The sequence below is a fragment of the Kogia breviceps genome, chromosome 2, assembly GCF_026419965.1.
Source record: "Kogia breviceps isolate mKogBre1 chromosome 2, mKogBre1 haplotype 1, whole genome shotgun sequence".
In the NCBI taxonomy this organism is placed as follows: Eukaryota; Metazoa; Chordata; class Mammalia; order Artiodactyla; family Physeteridae; genus Kogia; species Kogia breviceps.
Window position 1 is genome coordinate 39,661,580 of NC_081311.1, and position 6,310 is coordinate 39,667,889.

A 6,310-nucleotide genomic window follows, 5' to 3' on the forward strand; every position below is an offset into this window, starting at 1 on the left:
GAGATGGGATAGCCCAGTGATTTCAGTTTTGGTCTCAAAGCTTGATTCTGCCATTAACTGATAACAGGATAAAAATCACCTGTTTTCTTTTTAATGATAATATTTTTGCTTTTTACCAACAACATTAACCTCCAATTAACTTCTTATCTTTGTTTTGATATAGCTCTCATTTATGTTTTCCTTCAAGTTTATTTATTTTAATTTTTAACTTGTTTTTTTCATTGTAGCAGGAAGTTTGGTCTTTGGGGGATAGGGGAATAATTCCACCATAAACGGAAAATTTGTAGGCCTCTTTCTCTCTAGCCAGTTCTGCAGGGGTCACACTTAATAAAACTCATATTCTACTCAATATTGGTTCTCAAACACACATACCTCACTAAGAATATTCAGAAACACTTTTGAAGGAAAATCACAGCTCTCCCTGAAAGATGACAGTAAGAAATGAGACTGTTTGCTGATATCATGTGTGACCACTTGTTCTAAAGTCTTTGAGGAAGGGAGCTTCCTGTTCACAGGAAGGGGAGCAGCAGAGATGCTCAGGGCTGCTCAGGGAAGTCTGTCTCACTTCCCTTGGTGCCTTCCAAGACTGATATCCCTCTCTTGGGTAAGGCCAGAAAGTACTATAAAGTTCCAGCTGTTCTTCCAAATTTTATTTTCACAAGTTTGTATGAAATCTAGACTGTTTTGTTTTGTTTTGTTGCGGTACATGGGCCTCTCACTGTTGTGGCCTCTCCCGTTGCAGAGTGCAGGCTCCAGACGCGCAGGCTCAGTGGCCATGGCTCACGGGCCCAGCCGCTCCACGGCATGTGGGATCTTCCCAGACCGGGGCACGAACCCGCGTCCCCTGCATCGGCAGGCGGACTCTCAACCACTGCGCCACCAGGGAAGCCCTGAAATCTAGACTTTTGAAGACACATTTTTCACATTCAAGGTGTTGACTGTATCAGTCAGATTTCTTGGTTGTAGTAAACAAAAACAAGCTCTGGTTAACCAAAACCAGAAAACTATTTCAGATATATTGGGGATAGCTCCCAGTAGCTTTTGCAGAACCAGTGTCAAAACACAGGCAGGCCCAAGTGAGATCAGGGCATCAGGAATTTTCATCCAAGACACACCATAGAAACAGTCTGGTTGAGGAGTCACCCTTGGTGATCCCTTCCCTGCCCTGTCTCTGCCAAGGACTCGTCAATAACTTTAGAACTGCCTTGGCATCCCTCATCTCCATTCCCCCAAAGTCAAAATCCTGTGTAGAAGCCCTCAATTGGCCAAGCCTTAGCCATCTTCTCTTATTCTGGCTGCCAGGGATAGGAGGAGAGCAAATCTCCCTTTGACTTTCATAGTGGGAGACAGATTGCTAAAATAGGAAGGGTGTTCAAATGATGGGCAGTCAAAATATTACACATGACACTACAGAGGCACACACAAAAGCAGTGGGAGATATTTGGGATAAGTTCATATCTTGTTCTCTTCAAGCCACATCATATCAGCATTTCTTTACTCTCACTGTAAGTCTGTCTTATTGGAGTATCTCTTTCTGAAGTCTCTTTACTATTGGTCCTTAAAGATTTGCAGTTATTCTTGTGAGTTGAAAAGAGGGCAAAGAGAAAACAACTTTCCTTCTTTCTCTCTGTCTCTCTTTTTTCTTATTGACTCATATATATATTTTTTAACATCTTTATTGGAGTATAACTGTTTTACAATAGTGTGTTAGTGTCTCCTTTACAAGAAATTGAATCAGTTATACATATACATATGCTCCCATATCTCTTCCCTCTTGCATCACCCGCCCTCCCACCCCTCTAGGTGGTCACAAAGCACAGAGGTGAACTCCCTGTGCCATGCGGCAGCTTCCCACTAGCTATCTAATTTACATTTGGTAGTGTGTATATGTCCCTGCCACTCTCTCACATTGTCACCGCTTACCCTTCCCCCTCCCCATATCCTCAAGTCCATGCTCTGGTAGGTCTGTGTTTTATTCCCGTCCTACCACTAATCTCTTCATGATATTTTTTTTTCTTAGATTCCATATATATGTGTTAGCATACGGTATTTGTTTTTCTCCTTCTGACTTACTTCACTCTGTATGACAGACTCCAGGTCCATCCACCTCATTACAAATAACTCAGTTTCATTTCTTTTTATGGCTGAGTAATGTTCCATTGTATATATGTGCCACATCTTCTTTATCCATTCATCTGTTGATGGACACTTAGGTTGCTTCCATGTCCTGGATATCGTAAATAGAGCTGCAATGAACATTTTGGTACATGACTCTTTTGGAATTATGGTTTTCTCAGGGTATATTGACTCATATATATATATATATATATATATATATATATATATATATTTTTTTTTTTTTTTTTTTTTTTTTTTTTTGTGGTACGCGGGCCTCTCACTGTCGTGGCCTCTCCCGTTGCGGAGCACAGGCTCCGGACACGCAGGCTTGGCAGCCATGGCTCATGGGCCCAGCCGCTCCGCGGCATGTGGGATCTTCCCAGACCAGGGCACGAACCCGTGTCCCCTACATCGGCAGGCGGATTCTCAACCACTGCGCCACCAGGGAAGCCCGACTCATATATTTTTAAAGCTGGGAGCAGTCTTAGGACCCCTTAGAATGACATCTATTCAATAAGGATGATTCTGGCTAAAAGTAATGGAATATCCCCCCAAATGGCTTATAGAATGAGAAGTTATTTAATGAATTCTAATGTTGGTAATTCAGCAGCTCAAAAGTGACAGGGGGGCCCTCAGATTCTATATAATCCTCTTATCTTCCATGTCATGGTTACATGATAGCTACTACCACTCCAAGCACAAAAGCTTCCAAAGGAATGTAGGAGGGAATTTTATTTTCAATAGTAAGGAAAACCTTTCCCAGAATACCACAGGCAGAATAATCACTTTCCACTGGCTGAGACTGATTATGTGCCTGTGTCCTAGATACATAGGAAAATGGAGAAGTGAGATGATCTTTTTAGCTTTATAGTAGGAGATAAGTTCCACTAGCAAGGAAGGAGGGGAGAGAATGATGCCTGGAAACCAACACTGTTTGCGTTAGCGTCTAACTCAGCACTTGACTTTGGAGGAAACTGAGCCCCAGCGGGAGTTAAACAATTTGTCCAAAGTCACAAGATTAGTCAAGACAGATCCAATAATAGACCCAGGGAAATAAATTGAGTACTCCTTTTAATCTGTTTACTATTCCTCTGCTATTCAAATACTCCTATTCATCAGATAGTTGTATCTGAAGGACAAAAAATATTTACTTTGCAAATTTTCCATGTCATCAAATACATCATTATTAAATGAGGTTTGCAATGTAACCATAGGACGGTTGCATTTCTGGAATGATGGGGCATTTCATAAGGGAGTTTTATATCAGGGTAGAGGATTTTATTTTCTATCTTCCTTGCCATAGTTTCTTAGACCCCTGTGTACTTTGTGCAAATGGACAATTTGCCATCTGTAGTAAAGTTTGTTTTCCCTCAGCAGTTGAGATTAGGGTTAACATACTGGGAGAGTGGAGAAAGAAAGTCAAAGGGATGTAGAGATTTAAAGAGACCAGGTAGGTATAAAGGAGAAACCAGATTCTATTGTTTCAGAGCCAGTCCATTCTTGTGAGTTGGAAAGAGGGCAATGTAGAACCCCCTTCATTCCTCTCTGGATCTATTGTAAAGGGCATTTATGAACATCCCATTCTTCTTGACCACTTATCTCTATGGTACTCAATATTACGGTCAGAGTGTGCTGTGGCAGATGGAGAAGATTTGAGCACCCTCTTATCATGATTGCTCTAGAAGTAGGCAGTCATGGTCACTAGATAGATGATCCATGTGGATTTTGCCTTGTTTCAATACTAAGTAGGTTCTGAAGGTTGAGGGCTTAAAGCGAAGGATAATGAAAGAGATGTGGGAGGCTAGCAAACACATGTGAAATAGATTTGAATCAAGAAAATCTATAATAATTGGAAAGCAAGAAGAGAGGAAGGGCTGAACATACTCTAAAACAACCTACAGATATTTCAAGGTAGGAATACAGAGGTTGAGTCCACTAAAGATGCTTCATCTCTTGCCCCTATCCACAGATTTTAAACCATTCTTCCCTATCCAAATGCCACTTAGACAGCCCTACATACTTTGGTACCTTGATACATCATCCTGGGCCCAGATAATTGGGCCATGAGTAAGCACCTTATCTAATATCTGACTATGCACTGGTTAGACAGTAAGTTTTTTATAGCTTGGCTTGAAGAGATGAGCTGGACCACTCAAACTCTGACTCATATCCTCTCCTTGTTTCCCTCCTTCATATTTGAACCGAGGAACTACAACTGGTACTAGTTGGTGATGTGCAGCAGGGCTGAAACTTTACAACATAGAGTTGGAACTGCTGGTCACATTAAGACATGTGCGAGGTGAAGTAGAAGAAGCTGATTGAGAAAGGAAATGGACCAAACTCAGAGGAACAGAAGTTAGAAATCATGTAGTTCCTAGTTTCTAGTTAAAATTCTACCAAATGCCCATCTTTTCTTCACCCTCTGTTCTTGGCCCATGAAATGCCTGTATTCTTATCATCAATCCTACTTTGTATCTATGCTAGTGCATTTCTGCTTCTTGCAGGCAAAATAAATGGAAGACAGTAGGTTGCCCCATAGCCTGAAGCCTTCATTGTTGAAGGCTTCATATCTTGAGCTAAACTTTGTCCTTTCCAAGTGTTCTCTTTAAGAAGTGTTATTCCTTGAAAGACAATATTCATATATCATTGTATACCTTCTATTATAGTAGATTCTGTCTATTGGGGAAGGTGAATTGTAGGCAAAGGTAAAGAGAGGGAAAGGAGAACTTAGTCATAGGTTTACTCACATGAATGTGAATTATTTTTCAAGTGACACTGTGGAGCAGAGCCTTTGAAGAGGGCAAAGCCCTGAAAGGAGGGTTGAGGGATTCCAGAAACAAATAATGATGAATCTGTCATTCTAAGGAGGGGCACTGATCAGGACAAGTGAGCTTTAAGACTGAGCTCTTGTCTTGAAAATAGGGGTGGGGTCAACATTTTACTCTTAGATCCTAGCAAAGTGTGTGGCCTCTAGCAAACACTCAGAAGTTCAAAATACTAGTTGATGATAGAGAAAATAATGGAATGGACATAGTTATCACTGATGCATTGCAAGAGTTCCCTGGAAGACTTTTAAATGAACGATGACCCCAGGAACTGTCTCATGTTTTCTCCTCCTCTTCATAATCAACAAAGTTTAAATAGCAAATGAAATCTTTATAAAATTTTAAGCCATAGGTCAGGGACTTTCTACTTGAAAAACTTTCCTTTATGCATTGAAGTGGGCTGATATTAAACAAGTTTTTGCTGTTCATTCCCACTTTTTCTACCTTTAGTTTTTAAAGAGGATAAGGTGGCCCCTCGAAATAAAAGATTAATCTGGATCGTCCTACAGATGGCATAGTAATTATTAAAATTTTTTTAGAGCTTTGGTGTTCTTTGCTTTTAAAAACCTTTGATCTAGGCTTAGAAAAGACAGCAACAAGTTTTAGTAGTATTATTACTTCTCAGTACGATTCTAAAATTACTAGTATAGAATTTAAGACACTGATGAGATTTTAGGTCATCTCTCCCTCCCTGATTTAGAATTCTTTCTCTAAGAAATATTTGCAGCACAGATTTCTGTAAGAGATAAGACAGTTTTGGCTGGACTTCAGGTATGAGTATGTTACAAAAACAACAAACATGAGCACAACTTTCTAGAAAAATAAGGTTTATGTTTATCCAAAGATCAGTCTCATTTACATCTGTTTATTCAATCAAGAGCCATCCATTTTAGGAATGTTGGCTCAAAACTACACAAGGAAATAAGGAAATAAAAGAAAGCTATATTTCAGTCAAACCAAGTTGATTAGCAACAATCTACCCGTAACTGCACACACTTGGGTGTGATAGACTATTAAAAATATATCTTGGCACCCAAAAGAAAAAATAGTTTACTGAATGATAGAATTTTATTTTCAAAAGGGTTTTCAACTTCAAAAGCTTTTCTGGGTTGGGGTTGGCAGATGGACATAGGCAAGGGAAGCATGTCATTGAAGAAGATTAAATGAATAAAAAGGAAAGTCTTGAAATCCCCCAATGTTATAGACCCGCAAGCTAATGGGTTTCCAATGACTTTTCCCTGATTCTAAATTCTTGGTGATCCAGGGAGCCCAGACATTTTTAGGCTACAGACTCTATGGTCCCAGAAGAGCCAGAGTTGGTGAGGTATTTCAAGGCCAATAAAGAGCTGTGAGATGAGAGGGTACTA